The following is a 7,142-nucleotide window of genomic DNA, read 5'->3' as shown; positions in this document are numbered from 1 at the left end:
GTATTTCGAAGACCCTTAATAAAGAAAAGACGTGAGCACAAAATTGCTATTCAAATTCGATTGTCTCAAATTATGTCTACAACGAAACAAAAATCTAGTGATCTGTGATTTTGTGTGGTGAAGGCAGCTCAATGCTATTCAATCCAGTAGGAGAGATATAAAGAAAGAGTATTAAAAAAATACCAACTAGCAAAGAAAAGAAGAGGTAGGGAAAGTGCGATAAAGAACAGCTTAATACTTTAATGGTCTGAAGAGATTTTTCAACAAAACCATTACTAACACCTGGTATTCTTCTAAGCTCAGTTCTTACCATCACAGAACCATTAGCTCTTTGGTAGTCACAATCTTCCCTATATCTATATCATGTCTTTTCATTGCTTTTTATTTGTCTTTGTCTTCTTCTGCTTGACTGGTAACATGCAGCACCCTTGCGCTGTATACTTATTTCAAGACTGACTGCAACAGTTATAAATATCTCTTCAGCGCTGAAGGAGGCAAATAAAAAAGCAATGAGCTTCAGTAGCCGGAGTTCTGAATTGCTGCAGACAAGAGAGTCTGTCAACGAAGCTTTGTGAAATAAAAATATTGCTGGCTGGTTTTTGTAACTTTAAAGTAGAAACCTTTGGTTATATTCATGATAACAGAGATAAAATTATGATTAGAATTGCTTTTCCTCTTGCGCTTCGATGCGGTGCTTGAATAGCCAGAATGGATGTTTTTCTATAGCAGCAGCAGGACTGTGCTCGTTATTTCCTGAATATTTTGTCTTCAGGCACGATTTTGATGAAGATTTAGCAATAGGCTTTTAGCTCTAGGAGGGGGATTGGGGCATTTTGTGCTACGCCTCCTGTTTGAAGGGCAGAAGAGCCACTGGATTTGCTGTGTTCGGATGTACACTGTCTAAAGAATCACAACGACACTTTTTCTGCCAGGTGCTGTGGAAGCTCTGCACATCTTATCCTTTCTTTTCAGTGGCAGCAACACATTTTATTCCTCTGTGCTTTCAAGAAATAAACACTGCTTGAATTTGGTCTTCTTGCATAAACACAATTTAAAGTTAAAAGCTTAACAAAACCTTTTTTCTCCTTTTAAATCTTGCTTCTTGCCAATTATTCACAGTGTTGGGTATGCTCTTTAAATTAAGAAAAATAATAACAAAAATTAAAGCTTCCTACAGTTATGTGAAAGTCTGAGCACTTATTCCTTCAGCTCTGGTGTTTTTTGAGACACATGCATCAGCTCATCTCGGGACATTCCCTGCACCATGGTCTTCAGCAGAGAAAGACAAATGATGGAGAACAGATCAGATGATGGAGTTACGTTCTAGATGTTTACTATGTCTTTTACAGTAGCATCTCCAGGAGTACACCAAGGGTTAAGACTTCAGAGCGGGACAACTGACTGCCTAGGAATTTGTCAAAGTATCAGAACAGGATTATCCAAAACAGGTACGTGATCACAGAAACAGGAGTTGCATGGTACTCAGCTTTCGGTGCGCTGAGCCCTTGTCCAAGGGCTGTGCTTCGCAGGCCCTTCTGGCAAGGGTAGATTTTGCTGGGAATGTAAAGAGAAATAAAGGGGTCACTTTGCAGAAGCTGACAAAAAAGCTCTTCCTGTGCAAGGAGAAAAAATTTGGACTTGCTTTGGAGATGAGGTGGTGGTCAGGTGGCACTGCTGGCAGACTGGAGGTAGGAATTAATCATGAGGTAAGAGACCAGGCGATACACAGAGGGATGAGCTATGTGCTGAAGAACCATAAAGGTGAAGACTAAAAACTTGTGGTCGACGGCTGAAGACAGATGGCAACAGATATTTCAAATTCTCAGTTGTGATGACAATCCAAGAAAGGTCATGTTGCCACCGACGTCTTGGATGGGGCTGAGGCTCTGCGTTGATGTTTTGTGAACAAAGGTTCTACTTGAGTAATGGCCTAACACCAGCGAAGGTCAGAGTGACAAGTGAAATCTGGGCTGCAGTGCGACTGCTGGGTCTGGGGAGGAGAGTGGGAGTTGTTTCAGCGTTCAGTGTTGGTGAGCAGCTGAGAAGGGTGCAAAGCCTCAGGCACTAGGCATGGCAGAGATGCCCGAGACAGGCAGAACCAGGCAGTGGCAGAAGCTGCAGGGAGGAGCTGGAGGGAAATCAGGTGGGTAGAGGTTCTACACGACTTTCCCCTGGGCTGGCTTTAGGAAGCTGCGGGTATTTTCATCTTAACAGCAAAGAGCAGACCTAAGGATAAAGGCTGAAGGAAGCTTAAGAGAGGAATGGTTTGTCCCCATAGGAAGGGGAACACTTAAATTCTCTATTGCCTGTGATGTCTGACCATGCTAAGTAACATCCTTCCAACTCTGTCAGTGCAAGAAGAACTTAGATATTGACCATTTAGGTGGTGCATGATGGATAATCTCATTCCTGTACAGTACTGCTTTTCCAAGCTGCTTTGCTCAATCAAATTCGCTCAGCAGAGACTGTACAAATCTGCTGTAAAGTTCATGCCATGACCACATTTCCTATCAATTTCTCCACCGGAATGTATATTAATGGAAACATGGGGATATATTAATTGTACCATTTTGAATAAATGCAACCTTAGCAGAGTACATTTTTTATTATTATTTAATAATTATGAGTTCAGGCTTTTCTTCATTTCCTGCTGTGAGCTTTTAAAAGTCACTGCAATGCTGAAACATAAATAGAGTACGTGATGTAACACTTTGCCTAGGCAAATATCATAGACATTTTTACCCCAGGAAAATGTAATGAAATTAAAAAAACTTGCTCGGCTCATTTGAAATTTTGCTCTGTTGAAATCAAATAAGGGAAAACCCAAATCAAAGTGAAACAATATTTATGTAAAAAAATTAAACTAACATTTTCTAAGAAAGCAAAAAATGAGAAAAATCCACAGAGCGCATGAAAATAGTAAAGTTTTTTTAAAAAAAATCTTTAAAAATGTGGATAGGAAAAGATCTAACCTGCTCAAGTTTTTCTCAGCTGTTTCATTCTGTATGTAACAAAACGCAGGTGGGATGATGCTCAGATTCTCCCAGGCAGTGAGAAGTCAGAAAAGGAGTCCAACGTGAGCCACAAGGACAAGGCGAACAGATGGATTATCATCTTTTACTCTCTCATCGCTTGGCCATCAAACTCCTGCATTCTCTCCCTTCCCCCTCTCCTGTTTGGCTCCTTCCTATTTCCTCATCTTTATGTTTTTTCTTTTCTTCTTTGTCTTCCTTTCTTAGCCACTTGCCTTGTTCTGACAGTATGATTACTTAATACTTACCTGCCAAATTAACTGACTTATTTTACCAACGAGTGGATATACCATTCCCTGACACTCGGTATTTGACAGTCCCACAGTCTTTTCTATGTCCACGAGGTACAGGCTATAGTGGGAAAATTCCAGTAAATATGGTGGGCTTTTTCTACAACATGCTACTGTTACACGCCAGCATGAACCAGAACGTGTGTTGGTTTGCCCTCTCTGACTTTATAAGGCAATAAAATGTGAATAATTAAAAAAAATCTTTTACAACCCACTCATCCTCTCTCCTTTATTCCAAAAATCACACCCAACTGACCTCTTACTGAGAACGCCATTCCATTCTGCAAGACTCTGCCTTTTCACAATGAAAAGAAAAAACCCTATTCAGCTAATTGAGCAATTTGCTTAACTGGATACACTGTAAAAATGTATAGTGGAAATGCTAATGTATTAAGTATGAGTGTGTATTTGTATGCGTGGGGAAAAAGAAATGCTATATAGATGCTGTAGTTAGAATGCTGCATAAATACCTGAGGCAAAACAATTGTTACTGGAGGTATATTTTGAGGTTTGCCTGCTAAGGGTTGTTCATTGTCAATAAAATGGAAGTAAATAAAAGGAAATTGCTTAAATTTGACCTGAAGTTTATTGCTTAAATTTGACCCGAAATTTTTTTGTTGAATGATATGTACAGAGCTTGGCAAATCATTCTCTTTTGCTTTTTATTAGCAAAAATAATAGTACTTGGAGCCTAGCCATGGATGTGAATACCTTTGTGCAGAATGCACTGAAAACCAAGGGGGTTTCCTATGCCAAAATGCTTACAGTGTCTTGCAAGACAACAGCCAGAGAAGGGAGCACCTGTAGTACTGCAGGAGAGTGGGAAAAAGCGATTTGAAGGAGAATGGTGAGATCGCTTTGTGGGTGATCATTGGGGGTCCTTCAAAGTGAGAAGGACAGTGTTAAAAACCATGAAAAGCCATCAGGTAGATGACGGAGGTTGGAGCTGCTGGCCGATAAAAGCAGAAGGTGACCTCTTGTGACTTAATAAAAGGTGGTGCTACTGTGTCAATGAGGGGGCATGGAGTGATGTCTGGCAGTCTTTTTTTGACGTGATAAAATGTATCAATTTCTTGGACATACCAGAAAAAGAGTTTAAACATTTTTCTGAGGAACAAGGAGTCAAAAAGATAAAATTCCACTCAAGTGATCATGCATAGGACGTAGTGACACCAGATGGCCAGGAGACCTTTGGCAGACGGGGCAGCCACATGTTTAAAGTCACCTGTGAAGTCTTTGGCCACTTTTCAATGTTTAATGGAGTGCTGCAAACCCAAAAGCCACAAATCCCCCTGTATCCCTCCCTTTCAGAAACCGTACTGAGGATGTGCCTTCCATGTTGCCTCAGTTGCTCCAGGGGAGGTTTAGATTGGATACTATGAAAAATTTTTACACTGAAAGGGTTATTAAGCATTGGAACAGGCTGCCCAGGGAAGTGGTTGAGGAACCATCCCTGGAGGTATTTAAAAGACGGGTAGATGTAGTGCTTAGAGATATGGTTTAGTGGTGGTTTTTGTCAAGAGTTAGGTTGATGGTTGGACTAGATGATCTGAAAGGTTCCTTTCCAACCTAAGCAATACTATGATTCTATGATTCTGTTCTATGTTAGGCTCTGAGCATGCTCCTGAGGATGCAAACCTGCAGAGGCCTAAGCACAGCTAGGTACAGCAGAAAACTGAGGCAAATAACATTTTAGTTGCCACATCTTCGGTTTCTCCTTTCCTCTAAGTGGAAGGGGGCTGAGGCTCACCCAGGAGCTTTCTCTGTTGCATAGGGGTGCTAAGAGCAGAGCTGGAGGGGAGGCAAGAGTGGCCAAAAAGGGTCTTTTTAAGAGTAGGCTACTGACTTCTTTCTTTGCTTGCTTTTAGTTCCCAAATAATGCAGCAGTGCAGTGCCTATGTAATGTATTTACACTGAAGAATTTACACTGTCAGGGACTAGATATTTGAGACTCTGTGAAATCTGTAGGCCTCCCACCTAAAACCATGATTGTTTTGCTAGGTAGCAGAGACAGCAACATCGGGGCAACCTTACAGCAGAGTGTGTTGGGAGGGTGAGCGACAGAGGGGAATACCAAACTGGAATTAGGAAGCAACTGAGAGACTGGGATGAGATAACAGCCATTTCTTCATCACTGCTTTTTCTTATGTCTGGGACTGTTTTCTTCCACATTGTAAAAATGAGGTAATGGGAGCAGCTCAGCAGTATTTGACATTCAAGTTTTCTTAAAATACAAGCTGAGTTGCTAGCGTGGTACACACTATGTTTACAAAGCTCACCAGTCTTTTTAAGGCTATACATTTGTCTTTTCCCCCGCCCTTTTCCTTACACAGTCAAGATCCTCCAAATGGGGTCCAGCATCCTGCAGCAAGACTCTCCTACTGTTTATCATCAGTGGTATATAGATTTGTTTCTATTTTAACACAGTGGAGAGATCACAGAATAAGGTTTGCATTTGCTGAGGAGAAAGCCAAAAGTCCCCAAAGATCCACAACCAATAAACCAAAAGTATGATTGCACCCCTCACAGTAAAATTTACAGGAAAGGTCTCTGAAATTCTCCAGTAGAAGATGCTACTTGGCAGCATTAATTTATTCAGCCTTCCTTGTCAGGTCGTATGGTTTATACCCAGTTTATAAAGAAGCAAGCAATACCTTGCAGAGGTGATGCAATTTGCCCATGATCTCCCAAAAGGTAGCAGAATAAGGAAAGGAAATTGTCTCTCTGCCCTGAGATAGCTCCAAGATCACCAAATTTTTTTACAATGAGAACAATCAGTCACTGGAACAACCTCCCCAGGAATGTGGTACGGTCCCCATCGCTGGAGGTTTTCAAGATAGGATTGGACAGGGTGCTAGATAATCTCATTTAGGCTCCCTTTGCCATGAAAGGTTGGACCAGATGATCTTTGGAGGTCCCTTCCAACCTAAGCTGTTCTATGGTTCTATGAAATATAAGCCAGGCTTAGAAAGAGAAAATTTCCCCCTGGGAAGCTAACAACAATTGGAAACTTCCAAGAAAGGACTGAATCTAAAAGTGAGGGAGCTTTTCTGTCCAGAATCCACTTCATTCCTAGCCCGTTCAAAACCTCTCTTGTACATAGCAGACAGTTTTTGCATGTTGTGTGTGAAATAAGGAAACGGGTTTATTTTTCTTCTTTTACCCTCTCTCCACATACACTAGCAACTTTATGGGCAGGTATTTGAGGATAAATGGATTGCCTCTCTCACACAAAGGTTTTAAATAAAACGTTTCTTTTCTGACTAAAAAGTAGGTGAGTCAATTTTTAGTGGCTTTCTCCTTCCACTGAAAATCATCAGCTTATATTTGCTGTAAAAATTACACTATCATCATAAAAGCTCCTTCTGTTGGGATTCACTGCACCATTTATACCAGATAGCAGTGTAAAGTCCTGATGGAGAAATAAACATTTGAGCATCTTTCCTGATACTGTAATTGCCACATTTAGGTGCTGCTATATGGGAAAACAGAAGTACACAGAAAATTTCCTTGTTCATTCCATATACTAGAAATTTTACCATCCTGCCTGCATATGTTGTTTGTTATATATACGTGTGTGTGATATACACCAAAGCAGAAGTTTCCTTTCTTTTGATGTGGTGATGGAGATGTTTTGTGACATAAAACGTAACTCCATTCCTGTTGCCTCTTGGAAGGAAAAACTCACAGAAAAAACCCCACCAAAAAGCCAAGGAAAAATGGCAGCTAGAAACTCTGAAGGTAGAAGTGTCAGCAAAGTGATGGCAGCAGAGACGAAGTCTCAAAGAAAGATATGATAAATCTGGTATGCAGTGCTCAA

The sequence above is a fragment of the Larus michahellis genome, chromosome 1 (assembly GCF_964199755.1).
Source record: "Larus michahellis chromosome 1, bLarMic1.1, whole genome shotgun sequence".
Lineage (NCBI taxonomy): Eukaryota > Metazoa > Chordata > Aves > Charadriiformes > Laridae > Larus > Larus michahellis.
Note: the sequence above shows the minus strand (reverse complement) of the source record.